At 37.3% G+C, this 16,300-nt stretch overlaps 1 long non-coding RNA gene across 1 annotated transcript in view; it reads right to left on the bottom strand.

Moving 5' to 3' along the window:
- The window catches only part of LOC118170169, a 35,669-nt gene that overhangs the window by 1,554 nt on the left and 17,815 nt on the right, over positions 1-16,300 (bottom strand). The window contains exon 2 of the long non-coding RNA XR_004752548.1: positions 1,526-1,875. This is a non-coding gene — a long non-coding RNA (uncharacterized LOC118170169). The remainder of the gene's footprint in view (positions 1-1,525; positions 1,876-16,300) is intronic.

Here is a 16,300-nt window from a genome sequence, read left to right as displayed (position 1 = left end):
GCGGACCAGTGAGTACCAGCAGTTTCAAAAAGAAATAAAAAAAGCAAACATATGTTGGTTTCATAGTACTAACTTTAGAAATTGTGTCCCATACGGATAAATGTGTTACTCTCAGAAGAACAACAAAGAGTAAAGACTAACAAGGAGTAACACCCAATATCTACAAAAAAGCATGTCATGATTTCTTCTATTGAAAAACTACGCACAGGAAATTCCCTTACTTTCTGTTTGGACTCTCTAGAAACACATCTATTGCTGAAGAAATAGAAGCAGATCACAGAGACACAGCAGCCTAATGCATTGTGGTCATAATAACATCCCTCTGACAAGAATAGCCCATAACATTATTGGTTTCTAAACAATGAATTTACATTTGCCCTGCGGGTGATATGAACTGAATATGTTTTTAAAACCTTACTGACCTTCTGATCTCATAATACTAATCTATAAGAACTGTTGTGTTCTGAGTGAATATTTCACAATTTTGCAAAGGTTCATTATTTAGCCATTGTTAATTATCACAATAAATGATTTAACAGTAATTAGAAAGTCATATTACACAGAAAAGGTACATAAGCTACAGTTTATACACCTAGCAGATTTTACTAGACAGCTATATTGGGCTTTCCTTTTCATCATCTTGCACAAGTTTTTACATCAAAGATTTTAGTTTGACACTTTATTCTTTTTTCCCCCATTCCATTTTATAATATTATTGATGTATAATTTAATGATAGAAGATTTTGAACGCATTTGTTGATAAATAGACGAGCCGCTTTGTTCTCCATAGGATCATTGCTTTTTATCTTTTCTTCATTGAATTGTCAAGACTGCATACTTAATCACAGCTAGATGTTGGGCTTCATCTTGAATGCCATGAAGTCAATGAGAGCTTTGCAACTGATTTTTATTGGAGTGGGACTGAGCACACTATTGGTAATGTGCAACTTATAAATGCCATTTGCACACATATCAATTTTATTAACTCCTTTAGTATGGAATTTTCAGAATGTAATAGTTTGGCAGGCATTACTTTAGATTTATAGTGCTCCAAGATGACACTATTAAGCCACATTCACACCTCTGAAAATTGCTATAGCAACAGACTAGGACCAGTTCTTCCTCCACACTGGTGAGTGAGAATCATCTCAGCAACTGAAGCCTCTCCTGCTGCGTTTTGGGGGATATAACTTAAAATAAATAAATAAATAAATAAATAATAGAAAAAGTGTCTGTGTATATACATACACCAATATATGTGCACGTAAATAAATACAGAGGCAGATAGTATGAGCAGATGGCCATCAACTCAAAGGCAAGCCAGAGACACTATGGGAAGGTACAGGATGTGTGGGACTGATTTGTAATGGAACTGCTGTGGTGGAAATCTTTTTTGGAGATGCAAATGTCTTCTGAATCTTTTCTCCTCTACAGCTCTGGATATCTGGGACAAAGTGTGGAAAGATAGCTTAGAGCACTGCCTAATATTACATCAATTCCTACAAAAAGAGAGAAGGTGACTTACTGGTCTGGCTCCCAGTGCTGTCTCCAAAGATCTCTGTATGGAATAGACCTTGCCAGAGCCCCCTTTCTGCCATTGCAGGGCAAATATCCACTTGCCTCTTCCCCATGAGGTTCATGAAGGCAAAAGCATCAACATTATCAGGCTTCTGAACACCCTCCATGTCACTGACCATTTCACAGAGCACGCAGAAGGGCTGAACAGATGAGGAAAGAAGAATTGGAGCTTTAGTGAAGATGCTCCTGGAGAAGAACCTTGTGCCTCAAACTCTCACCTTCACAGAAGAAGGGAGAGGAAGAGCCATGTCACTGAACTGATTTCTGCACAGCAATGCATGTGGATTCTCCCTTCATCTGCAAGAAATGTTAATCAAACAAATCAGGAAGAAAGGCAATCCTGTGTTGCTCTTTTCTACATTTTGAGGTTAGCCTTTATTGTGGCTATTAATCTAGCTTAACATTTGAAATCTTGAGGGACAGCTATTTGTTTACAGATACTTTTAAGTATATCTTTACATTTCTATTTGTCTGGGGAACAAAATGTGGCTCTGACTCAAAAGGTGTGTCAGGCTATTGTACTTTTGAAAGGTACTTCAGGATTAGGGCATGGGTCCCTCTCCTCTGTCACTGTGATGCATGCTTGAGCCTGACTCACTTTTTTTTTTTTTTTTTTTTTTTTTTTTTCCAACGGTGATACTCCTGGCTAATGCTGAATCATGCTGGGAATGTTATTTGATAATTTTCTAGCAGAAGAGCTACATGCAGTACTTTCATAAAATTATGAACTAAGATTAATTTTTCTACAAAAAATTAAACTCATTATATACTTGTGAGTTTGAAATGTTCTCTAAAGAGTTACCTAATTCTGAATTAATGCCTTCTAAAGCATTTCTGAACAATTGCTTTTTGATAAGATTATTGAGATATAGGTAGTTAACAGATAATCTTTTGAATGAAAGAGATTTAAAAGCCAGAGAAGTAATCTTCTCAGTGCCTGGAGATGGAGTGTAACCATCACAAAATCTCTTCAATTTTTGTTCTTTGTAAGATGATAAAAAGAACAAAAGTGAGGATCACATTAATGCAGTGCAGAGATGCTGGCAGAAAGCAGAATAAGGAAGCTGTGGCCATTTCACAGGTTCCACTTAGGTGGGCAACAAAGCAGTAGGAGCTTCCCTCTTCCACAAGAGCTTGTAGGTGGGCATACCTCTGATTGCTTCAAACCAGATGCTTGAACATGGGTGTCCTGCATTCCCTCTGTTTTCCAACCCCTGGGTAACAGATTCTCTCTCCTTCTGCAGTAATATTAATTAGACTACACTCCAGCAGAAGACTTTTGCCATCCTCCAAGACATACTGAGACAAAAGCTGACGGGGGCATAAATTATACCATCTTAAATCAGCGGTGCTGAATCTGGCCCAAAGCTTGTATGATTCATTGTGCTTAAAGGTTTTTACTGAAATGTTGAACCATTGCCAGGGCCCCAGCCATCAGCTATGCCACTGCTCTGGCTTGGGGGCATTCTCTGACTAGTCACAGTGTCATGAGCACAGGATGATACCGGAAGACACTTCTTGAAGAGGAATTCAGACCAAGAAGAAAAAAAGTAAAAAAAAAAAAAAAAAAAAAAAAAAAAGATTTCACAATTAAAGTACTTTAGCTTGCTATGAAAGCAAGATAAATGGTATCATCTTTGCAAAATATCATACTTGAGATGCAGCTATTTTCTGTACTTCTCCACAGGTTTGCATATGCATAATTTGATTTCTATTCTATGTACTCATCTGCTGATATGTGGTTATGTTTTTAATTAATTAATTTTGAAAAGGTATTTTAGCTTTTTTTTTTTTTTTTTTTTTTTTTCCAATAAACTGAGGTCTTCCTCATAGAGAATGCAGTCACTACGCAACTTATATTTACTGACATCTTCCTTAACAATACATTGCATTGCATATTAATAATATAGCATAATTAGTTCTTATTGTTGAAAGGTAATCTCTAGGGACTTATGGTCCTAGGAAACTAAAACGGACCCCCATTCAAAGAAGACAGAGTAAAAGAAGTTATAGTGAGGTTTAAAGACAGTGTAACAACTTTTGACGAATGTTTAAAAGAACTGAGAGTCACAGGCAAAAATATGAATCTACCATGTTTGTTTCAGTGAAAAATATTTAACTTTTTTGCCATTTGGGGCAATACTCTCCATGCAGTGGTAAATAATATATGTCATCTCCAACAGCCTTCAGCTTCTGCCAGCTCAGTTCTGCATACCTGTCTTCAACTCACTTTGAGTTTCTGTGGATCAAGGCACCATATGAGGAGTATTAGGCGCTGGCTGCATAATCCATATATAATAATATGAGAAAATCCTGTCAGTATTTTTTCTCATTTACCATTTTCTTTTCTTCTCAGATAGGTTGCTCAGATATGCTTTCCCAAATTTTCCCGCTATTTTAGTTACTCTCTTAAATCTTCTTTCTGTTTCCTGCAGACTGATCTCTGACAAAGCTCTTTCCTCTGACAAAGCCATTACAAGGATTACCGACTACAAATCACTATTGAAGAGAAACTAAGATATTTTACACATAAAGCTTGAAGTGTGCCAAACATGATTTATCTTAAAAAAGCTACAAAACATCAGTCTTCAGATAAACACAGAAAACATTCAACAAAAAGTGCAATCATTCATTTAGAGCCAAGGTAAACCATGATGCAAGTTACAAGCATCAAATATTTCCAGGCTCTATTGCTAGTGTTATTCATTTCATATCTAAACTTAAGTTCCAACTCTTTAATATGTAGAACAGCTTGAAAAATAGGTGTTGTCAACTGCTATTTCCTATACAGACCTATGCAAAAACACAGTCAGATATAAATGCAACCTTTATTTATATTTTGTTTTCCTTATAATGTATATCAACTGATTTTCTCTGCTAAGAAGCAGATTGATTATTTCAAAAAAATAACAAAAAAAGAAATCTGGTTATGTACTATACTATTTCACTCTAAAGTAAGAACCAGTTTCCTCATTTCTTTTAATATATCTGTAAACTGTGAAGTCTGCCATCAAGTAACTACATATTAGCTGTGGGTGTTGTAACCTGTCAATCACAGAATAATATTTAAATTAATAGGTTTCTTTGACAGTGAATTTCTCCTAGATATCAAGTTATTTCCTTCTTTAAAATAATACAATAACTTCAGAGAGCTATGTGAAAAAGCCACATGAAGCTTGTGGAACCTGTAGATTTACTCCTGTTAAATGCCACATAAAGTCTTCTTTATACGAGTTTTCATATTTGCTGATTAAAACTTCATGGCTACAGTTACAGGTTTTCTAGGCTAGACCATATATGTATATATCTTTAAAGTACACTGAAAGCAATTATTTTAAACACGTGGGTTACAATCTTCTATTAAGACCATGGAAAATTCCCTACTGGGTGAGACCCTTGCTCCATCTAGTCCAGCTGGGGGACGCTTCAAGACTTGCCCAGATCCGCAGTCTTTTCTAACATCCACATTTGTTGGATTAGGGGTATGGGCACCAACATCTTTGGTCTCTTTCTTCAGTTTATTTCTATAGACTTGTTATTCACGGATTTGTCCAGCTCCTTTCTGAACATGTTGGTGTTGTCTGTCTCCACAGCCTCCTGACACAATCAGTTCCACAAATTCCTTACCACAGTGGAAACAAACAAACAAACAGAAAAACACCAAACTTTTCTGCTGTATGTTTTGAACAGATTTTCTACTAGTTCCAATGAGGTTCAGAACCAAGAGGAGTTTGATGTTAAAATGCTCCTTTGGTCTATCCAAGCCAAGACCTCAGAGGGCACAGAACAACACACTTCCCTCTTTTCTTGTGGTTTGCCAGCGCATGGCTGTGCCTGCAAAGTTCACTGTCCTGTGTTAGCTAGCTCACAAGCTCTTCCACTCTTTTCAGCACTACCACATCACAGCCTACCGAATCCACAGATCTTCCCTTTCAGTTAGTCATTCCGGTTCATTTACCTTCAGTTGTAGGAGTTGTAGGGCATAAAGTCTCCCAGTTGCACAGTCTGCCCTTACTCCTTGCACAGACATCAATGGCAGCAGCTCAGCCTGAATGCACAGCAGAGAGCCACGAAGCAATGTGTGGTGCGGATCAGAGGTTGGCACTTTGCCCTTGCTCGGATGCTAGCTGGGAGAACGGGACCCTGTAGCAGGGCAGAACCACAAAAGCAAAGCAAAACACTATTTCTGCAAATAGACAATTCCCATGAAATGCTGAAGCTACAACATGCCATGGCAAAAGGTTTTATTTAACCATTAAAATTAATCTAAGGTTGACCATCACAAATGTAGGACGGAAAGACATTTCAGAAAGACATCTATCTGACAAAACTGATTTAGATTAAATACTCTTCTTGTTTGTTTTTTTAATAATGCATAGCAGGTCCCATTAACTACTAAACATAAATGTCTGTAAGGATATAAAGAATGAAATGGACTATAAGAAAAAAAAATACGATATGATTTGTTTAGCTTGCTTTTGCAAACTAATTCCTTAAGTACCTTGCTTTAACTTTATTTATTTTTTATTTTTTGAAGTGAAATTTAGATAGGTGCCACTTGGAGGCACTCTTATACTATTGTCTATTGAAGTTTCTTATAAGCAATTCCATGCAGTGAAACAATCTGATTTCCTCTTCTTCTTTTTCCTTTTTTTTTTTTTTTTTTTTTTTTTCCCTTCTAATAATAATCTAGAAATGGGTAATTAACAATGGTTTGAGTAGTTAAACTTTGACATTACATATATTTATTACCCTGTAATTTTGTCCGAGGTAAACAGTCTTCTATAGTTCCAATAAAACTGACTTAATACCCTTATGCAACAGATGATAAAACATTGTCTGTGATGCACTGCTGTTTCAAAGACGTGCTTAGGAAGGATTGTAAGCTGCAAACTTAAACAAATTATTCACTTTAAAACTGTGGGGGGGTTTATCACTCCAGATTTGAAATTAAACACCTAGATTATAATTATATTCTATATATGTTAAATTATATATAATTATCTTTGAGAAGCAGAGAAAATTATTTCTGTTTTATAGGTACATATAATCTCTCCATTTTGATTGCATGTTAGAGGTGGAACTTTAGAATATGTTTCATTGTATTTGGAGTAATGCATTTCTTACAAAGAAGCAAAACTCAAATAATTATTCTCAGCCTAAGCAGAGGTGAGATTTTGGAAGAATTTGTGCACCATAACAGTACTTTTAAATTTTAAATGTGAAGTATGTTTTAGTTTTCCATAGCTTACTGAAGAAAAATACATTAATCAGATTATCTGAAAGCTTCCCATCACCTGCAAGACAATACATTGCACACGTGTGAAATCCTACAAAGGAAAGCTAAAGATCTTGGACCACAGAGTTGTCTTTAATGAAGGATACATGAGGGGAACCGGACTAGTAATAGGAGAGAAACAAAACTGTAGTTCAGAAAGTCAAAGATCCTCTTCACCGTGACCCAGGGCTGTATCAGCCATGTTCCATCTCACACCTCTGTGCTGCATCAACCACCCAAGACATGTAAAGCGAACAATGTAGGATCTTGTTTCCTGCTCACCCTGCTGAGGATGGGGCACTAACATTAGCACAGGAACTGTACTGACCTGCACTGGCACAACCTTGCAGCATCTCAGCACCAAACCAAGGGCAACACTACAAGCACAGTCCTAGCACGGTCTTATTTCAAATGACTGCTTCACACAGCCCAAATACACAGTCCAATACACTTCTGAATAACACACATAATTCAGAGAGATGTATCTCACAATCATCTTTCCAAAGAAAATCTTGCATATGCTCTAGATATATAATAGGAATTCCTCCGAGTGAAGGAGATTAGCAAGAACTATACTTGAGCACAGTGTAAGCCTAAATACTGAGTGATGAGAGATAATACCTGCCTAGGGAGCCATAAGGACAAAAGTGTACTTAAAGAGAGTGATGGGTTTCAGCAATGTCATAAAGGCAGCAGCAAGTGGAAGCCACCTTGCCAGGAGGAAGGGAAGCAGCTGAAAACCAGGGAGCTCACCATGCTCCAAGAAAAGCAAAGGGAAGCTGGATATTAACCCTTTGGGAATCTTCTGCCTCTGCTTTCACCCCTATATTTCAAGTCTATTAACTTCACTTCGCAGCTGGCACTGTTCATGTTTTTCCATCAGCACATCAGAGCAGCCTACAGGGCTGGACCAGCACCATCAGATCCCATGCCCCATCTCCAGGACTGGGCAAAAACCCAAGCCTGCCTCTGCACCATCCCACCAGCAGCAGCTCAGCACCCACTAAGCATGCTTTCCAAAGAGCAAGTCACCCACAGGGGATTTTTCTTCAATGAAAGTGTCTAGCTTCTACCTGAACTTACAATCTCTTTACTATGCTTGTTTTTAATTTTCTCCTCTCTGCTAAAGACATCTATGCTAAACATGTGCAGCATATGGAAGTAATAGTGACTGTGAAAAAGCAATGGAGACAGAGTACAAATTATCTCAACATCCTGTGGCAGGAGTTTCAGAGCTCACCCCCACATTTTATAGCTTGTTTGTTTTGAACCTGCCACTTCCTACTCATTCCTCTCTTTATCTTCAACCATTTGAAACAATATTTCTCCTTCTTTTGCCCTTTTCCCCTCCCCTGTTATTCATTTACTGTTTCTCTTTGTCACTTTATCCCTACTCTTTCCTTGTTTTGGTGGGTTCGCCTTCACTCCCCCTTTATTTTCTCTTCTAGTTTCTACAATCTTTCTCTCTCTTTCTCCTGTCAGGCACATATTATTAGCATAAAAATATCCTTTGAAGAATTTTGAAGAATTAAGTAGGAATTGGAAAGCCCCTTCCTCTAAGAGGCAGGATTTCTTACAGGTCTTAATGCTGTTCAGTGGAGACTTCTGGAACTATTCATAATGCAGAATTGTACTGATTAAATAATAATAATTATTATTTTTTTAAGTGTAGTAGTTGGTTTGCTATATCATTTTTTTCCTTGCTGCTAAAGACTTTACACAAAAAGACCTAAGCACCATGTCACCTAAGCCAAGTGCATATTCTATGGAAGTCAGAGTTCCCAAGAAAAAAGGTAATGGAGTCAGCATGAAGGATCTGATGTTTGTTACACTTAATGAATTACGTATACATGATTTTAAGACATTATTCCACCACTCACTACAGTTCTGTTAAACCTGGCTTTCTGAACAGCTCTGCATTAAGGATGATCTGAATTCAAAACCTCAGCAGTAGTTGGGTCACTGGGCAATTAGACCCTGGCATTAAGGACTTGCAAATATCCTTTCTTAGCTCTACCGTAATTTCATGGTAGGGCAGTAGGCAGCTCTGTGACTTCAGTGTTGAATGAAGCACACCCCTCAGAAAAGAGGTCAACTCTAACTAGTCGGCCTCTCTCCATGATGATGACCAACTTCTCTGCTAGGCAATCAGCTTTAGGTGGCCCTGCTTGATCAGGTGGATTGGACCAGATGACCCCCAAAGTTCCCTTCCATCCTAAATGTTCTGTGATTCTGTGATTGATGATGTTAACATAGCACATAAAAGGCTTTTCTTCAAGTTAAAAGTTTCCTTTTAGCTAATATTTCATCCACCCTCAGGTCACCAAATGATTTATGCTTGTGATTTTACACCCAAACTAGTGCCTGATGTTAATTTGACAAGCCAACTGGTGAATCCTTAAAGCACTTTCCTGTTAAAGTGACTAGACAGAGTTGAAACTGTGCATTAGGGCGTCAATCACAGAAACCATCTGTTCTAACAGGGCTTTTTGTGCTTTCCCAATTCATGCTTTCTGAATGAGATGCTGACTGTTTTGTAAAATACTGACAAGAATCAGTATACAAGAAATTACCTATTCAGCATCTCTTAGAAATGATAATTGACAGTAGTCAGTTAGCAAGTAAAGATGTTTTGAATGATTAACATTAGGGAGGATGAGTTATAGTCTCTTCATTAATTCTGTATTAAATGAACCTTCCTAACACTTACAGTTTGAGAATTATTTTGCAAAACACTGCATACAAGCCTTAAGTGCAAGGCATTCTTCCCCATGGCTAGTCACAGCAGCCATAAAACAAATCCGTGATGTGGACAAGATTTGCTTTCTCCAACACAATATCCCAAGGTAATTTTATTTTCAGCCATGAATGACTCACTCTGCTATCACCATCACCTTTCCATTTATCACAGTAATTTTCCAAAAATAAAGATGAGTGATTCAGAAAAGATATGAGGAAAACCCTATTCCCCATCAGGGCAGAGACGTCACACCATCTCCGTCCTTGGAGGGTTGCTGGACTCAGGTGGCTCAAGCCCTGTGCAAGTAGGTCAGATCTGAGAGCATTTTACAGACATTAGGCTGCCCCTGCAGTTCCTGATCCTACACAAGTTTAAGGCACAGTCATTGTTCTGTTTCAGTTCCCACCAAACTAGTTACAGCACCAATCTCTGCTGTCCCCTCTAGCAGAGCTGCTAGCAACCTACCACACCAAGCTTCTCTAGAGAGAGAGAAAATCAGAAAGAAAATGTTGTTTTCCTGAAATTTCTTCCCTCCAGACACTCTACAAGGATTCTGATTGATAGCAAAGCATCACATTGGGGAAATACAAGTGTTTTGGACACAATTACTTCAAAATTTTGTGCCCTTCAGCAAATCCTGAACCTCTTACAGGAAACTGTAACCAGCCTCTTTTTGAACACCTGCAGGTGGCTGGGGAGACTGCCACTTTGAGGACACAATTTACAGAGAACCAGATAATACTGAGAATTCAAAAAGGAAATAACATTGTAACAATAGGTCCCTCTTAATCTACAATATAATTAATCTTCAGTTCATTTTGAAAGTAGCAGGCACCATTTTTCTTCACAGTTGTACTTCCTATAGATCTTTATCAAAACTTTTAATACATATATTTTATCTCAAATTCCTTTTAACCTTCCTGATTTCTACAAACAAGACAGTGTCCGCCTGTTGGCATGCAGCTGCAGAAAGCACAATTCTTTCTCAACACACCACATAAAATACTATGAGTGCCAAAGCAATTCTAAGAGAGAGCAATATATAACTTTCAGAGAACAGGTAACCACACATGGCATGAAGAATTTCTCCACTAAGGTCTTCCTTGTATGCATTATATGTATTTCCTTCCTTGTAGGTAACCCAGGTCAGTAGTCACGGCACCGAGCCTGCTGGAGTTTAAGAAGCATTTGGACACTGCTCTCAGATATAGGGTCTCATTTTGGGGTGGTCTTGCATGGACCCAGGAGTTGGACTTGATGATCCTTGTGGGTCCCTTCCAACTCAGGATGTTCTGTGCTTCCATGACTCATTTATATACAAAACAAGAAAATGGAGGAGTGAATGTGATGCAGCAATTTATTTTTCTAACAATTAAAAAAGGACTGATATATATACTTTTTTTTTCTTTTTTTTTTCTTTTTTTTTTTTTTTTCTTTTCCTTGAGTGCAGCATTGCTTTCTAGCAGCAGTCTGTGAAGCTCACAATGCCCTAGGTGTTCTCAGAAGGGCTGTTGAACAGACTGCGGTGATAGAACAGACCTTCGCTCCGTGAAATCCTGCTGACAGCTCCGAGCTGAATACTGCAGTTTCTTGTACCCTTAAGATAACACAATTGCTTGGATGCAGAAACATCTTATGCAGTTTACGAGGTAGTGATCAATCTCTGATTGACAATTCTAATTAGCAGTTCTCTTATGTGCAAGATTATGGCATTTTATAGCAACTTTGTGTTGCCTATTAAATCTCCACAGCCATCTTACATGAAATAGAGTAGTTTATAGATCATTTGACACACAATGCTGTCAATTACAGTTGTTTATACTGAAGGGCTTTATTGGTATTGCAGCATGCTGGTTTTGATATGAAAATTCATATCTATAATATGTAGTGGCCCCTTCCAAGACCTCAGCATTTCTTCTCAAAAGAGCTACTGGTATTTGAGGCTGGCACAGATGGACTACTGTGTCCTATTATTTCCAGAACACAGCGTATTTCAGGTACAAGGTTTTGTACATTTAGAGATGATTTTTTTTTTTTTCCCTCCAACGGAGGTGATTCATAATGGAATACAGTAATCATAAGAAAAATGACATCTGTTTAAAAATATGGTTCTCTTACAGTCACGATGACATATCACATTTTGCTTGGTTGAAAACATGCTAAAAAATGGTGTTCATTTGAGATGTGTTATGAAATGTCTAAATAGATTTTTTGTGGAATAACCTATTTCCCAGAAATCCAACCGCAAACTAGACAATAATTACACAGTGGGGTCATACTTAAGCATCCGCATTAATTTCTGACTAGCAGACCAATGTCCATCAGAAATGCAGTAAATTAGCTCGTCTTTTGGTCATTTGAGTTTCTCACCTGTATTGACTGTGAGTTTTCTTCAGGTGTGTGTTTTTTATTTTTTTTATATTTTTTTTATTTTTTTTTTATTTTCTTCCCTGGTATTTCTTTTGGAAAACTAGGTTTTCCATCATACAGAAAGTGATAAATTGCTAAGAAAAAACCACTATCTTTCCTTGTCATGTGTGTGGATTGTACCAGAGATCTGTTTTCCCTGGTGTTCTTGGAGGAAAAGACAGTATATAAAATAAAGTTTTCCTCCCTCTCTCCAGAAATCCCAGAACAGCAATTTGAGCTTAAATGTTTCCTTAAGCATACTTTAAATTAACCACTGAACACTTCCAAAACTAAATTTAAAGATGAGTGATCAGCAAAAATTTTGTAACAACACCAAAAAAGAAAAAAATGATTGTAAAGTACAGATAAGGAGGTCGATGATATATGCACTTGAAATACTAGATATCAGCAGACAGAATGCAAAGCACAGCAGGGCAGTTACAACTCAGTGTGATTCATCTTTTAAATGATAAGGCTTTTCTAATTTTATGAAGTATTTGTCATATCAAATGCTTCATAGTTCCATGAAAAATTTCTTTGATTTCCATCCCTTAGGATTTTGATGTACAGTATAGCGTAGCCTTCATAAGAGAATTAATGTTGGAATAATAAATATACCACTCAATATTTTTGACTATTGAAGGTGGTAAATGACACCCTGAAAACTGGCACAAGACTAGGAGCCATACAGGGTGGACATCCTCTGTTTCATTCAAAAGGTAGAGGACCTGCAGATGCATTGATTTCAAACTTATTTTTTAAAAGTTTCATTTTAGAAATAATAAAATTCCCTGTAACTCTAGAAAATATCTTGTTTTCTCTGAGAAATTAGGCAGGAGGCAATAAATGTGCATATATCCAATACACAGGTACACATACATATAAAAGTGTTACTCAGAGAGGAAAGATTGTATTACATTGCATTAGTAAAAGTAAACAAAAATTCAAATAGGAGTTTCAGCATAACCCATCTCTCCTGTGTGCAAGTTGAATCATCCCGGACACCCTTTGGCTCTCTCTGCCTTCTTGCCTGGTTTCCCTCCTCCTGTGCCCTGTTCACCTTCTGCTTTTTGGCTCAGGGACACTTCCCTTCAGCTGCCAGCCCCAATCACTATCTGCACTGCCAGGTGCTCTGCATATCCTCTGCTAACAAGGTATCTCTTCTGCTCTGCTGAAAAACCTTGTATTTTGCTATTTTGGCAGGCTTCATTCCCACCTAGCTCTTCTCTTTCACCATCACCCTCCTCCTCTGCTGCCCAAATACACTTTCATTTAACTACTCTTTCTCCAGTTCACTTCTATAATCCCATGGGGTCATAGAGGGCAATTCTCATGTTCTAATTTAAATAAGCCCAGTCCCTAAAACCAGGGAGCACTTTCCACTACACACTCAGGGGTGGCATGTTATAGCTTTCACATGGAGACTTTCCATGACTTGAAACAATTTGTGTCAAACATAACACCAAATATTCTCTCTCTTTTTTATTTTCTTTTTAATAGGGTGGTTGGAGAGGATTCCATTCATCCTGAAGTCACTGTTAAATCTGGTGTTACTAACAGTGCCATAGACAAGAGTAAATCTCCCCTTCATCTATGCTAAAATGTGGTTTTTATCTCTACTGTAAGTTCTGCACTTCTGCTATTCTTTACCTATTCTGGTAGAAAGATCGATGCATAAAATATGCAACAGAGACCTGTGGTGCAAACTGGAGGATGTAAGTTTGTTCCAGCTTTGATGAAGGGAAAATACACTTCCCTCATCTATTCCCTTTGGGCTGCATAGGCAGGAAAAGGGAGATCCACAGCACATATTTGGAAAGGAGGGAGCTGCTAGCCCACACAACTAAATTTAGAAGTAAAGCAAAACCATTAAGAAAAAGCTAATCACAATCCTCCTAGTTAACTAAAATTGTGTGACATTCATTACATAGCAAAAATACCTCTACAATTTTAAGGCATTGAACTCGTGGAGTTAAAGATTATATTTGAACTATATATCTCAGATCTCATCCAAGAATCAAATTTAATAAAAATCTATTGGATAAGCCTTAGGTGTATTTAAAAAAAAAAACATCCATTATTTTTCATCCAGTATCTTGAGATCTGTATTCAAAATGGAACTTAGATAATGTAGGATGTAAACAACAATCATGCTGAGGATCTTTTACTTTCTTATAACTACATTTTTGTACATACACACACACACACGACATGAATCAAATTTTGTGTCATATCTTAATATTTTTTCAACTCTCATTCTTTTCTTTCTATTTAATTTGGGTGACTATCCAAAATAAAAGTTTCTACATGTAATGGACAGTTAAGAATTCAACAATAATTTAATATTTAAAAAATAATTTTATCTAAGATATCTTATGCCATTTCATTAAAAATAATAATAATAATAAAATTTAAAAGCTTAATTTATGTTGAATTTTAGAGACTGTATTGTTTAAACCAGACTTTCTGTATAAACTGACATCTAAAATTACCGATAAAACATATGGACAAAGCATATTCTGATGTGTTCCCTGTATCAGGTCCATCTGCTGACATACCCCAATACTTAGCTTACCCTTGGCAAGGAAGTCATTTCAAAATTCTCTTGCACTTTGCTTTATATCTGTATAGATGGGAAATAAGTTAACAAATAATTAATTTGCTCAGTTTATCTAAAAGAATACCTAGAAAGTCAGAGTTAAAAAGACAGAGATTGAATATACATCTTCCAGCCCTTCTCTCAGGTGCTTTCCCAACAGATCATGCTGTCTACTACAGCATAACACACACAAAATATATAAATAAATAAAATAATTACCCAGAAGATAAATAGTAGACATGTCAGACTGCAGCCCTGCCTGCTACTTTCCCTAGCTAGAAATGCAAACAAGAATTGACCTCTATCACTTTTCCTTGTCTCAGACCAGTTAGCAGAGCACATCTCCCTCCAGAAGCCAGGCCAAGGGAACTCAAGTCAATGACCGTGGATAAAAGCTTTTCCGATAAACTCTCAATTCATTAAATCAAATGGAGACTTTAAATTGATGAAGATTATAATAAATTATTTCTTAATCCTGCTGTATCAATCTATCATAGATGGTACTACAACACAATGAGCAGTCACACTAAAAGCTTTATGAAAGTCATCTCATCTTCATTCCAAGCTCAGTGGTGGCCAGGGGCGGGAGAGGAATTACAGCTGGAAGATGTAGAGGAGAGATGGGTCACAACTTCTGGGCAGCAATTTGGGAAGAAAGGCCTCACACTGGCATTGTGCTGTGACATAGTGACACTCACATACCCACTGCAGCATTTCCAGTGGCTTGGGTGCGTTTACCCTTCGCTGTTAGCTTCTTCCATAGTCTTCCTTGCTCCCTTGCCATGTTTCCTAATCCTGCACTTGTAGAGGGCAGCCTGGTGGCCATACCTAAGTATACCACAAGTTTGCAAGCAGGAAGGCTCTACATAGCCATTACAGAGAGACAAAATCTCAGCTTTGCCTTATACTCAAGATTAGCCACAGAAAACCTAAAATTATTTCAAATTGGCTAGCCCAGTTAGTATAGAAAGAACACAGCAAAGATAAGTAAAGAATATCAGAATATCTTGTTATGGGATGCAAATTTACAGTTCCAGAGATAAAACCAATCCTGTTTAGTGGCTTTGAGGAGCATAAGGAAGAATGTTTCCTTCAAATTTAGGGAGTATTTACTGTTGTTAGCATTCCTGACATTATTACTACCAAGACTGTGAAAAATAGGGTCCTTCTAGTCTGCTGCTGACAAGCTATTTGTTTGGAACTTTTAGGATATGATTACCATGTGAATTTAGGAAGCTGCAGTAACCTCAGCTAACTTGTTTTGAGTACACTAACAGATATGCTTTAAACATTAAAAATATATAATTTTAAAAAGCAAAGTAGCAGCTCTTTTGAAAGCTCTTTCTATTAGTAAAAGGAGGAAACAATCACTGTGAAGAACTTTTGTATATTTATTATATATATATAGGAAAAAAAAAAAAAAAAAAAAAAAAAGCAAAGATTGGAGCATACCTTGAAGCTATTGAGATATGGGCTGTATTCACTGATCAGCTGAGATTTTGGCTAGTTGATTACTAGTCCACATTACTGCCTGATTCTTTTCTTCAATGGTGCTTTTGTATTCACAAGCTTACCTCAATACTGAGGGGTAAAAATCATGGTTGGATTTGATCCACTAGTGTGGATCCTGATTATATGAGGCTGTTTCTGCACTTCACTACCAACACAGAAAGCATGGTAATGCCTCCAAGGAGGC

Source organism: Oxyura jamaicensis, chromosome 7, assembly GCF_011077185.1.
Source record: "Oxyura jamaicensis isolate SHBP4307 breed ruddy duck chromosome 7, BPBGC_Ojam_1.0, whole genome shotgun sequence".
Taxonomy (NCBI): Eukaryota; Metazoa; Chordata; class Aves; order Anseriformes; family Anatidae; genus Oxyura; species Oxyura jamaicensis.
The sequence above is the reverse complement of the archived record's forward strand: the minus strand, read 5'-3'. Positions and strand labels throughout refer to the sequence as shown.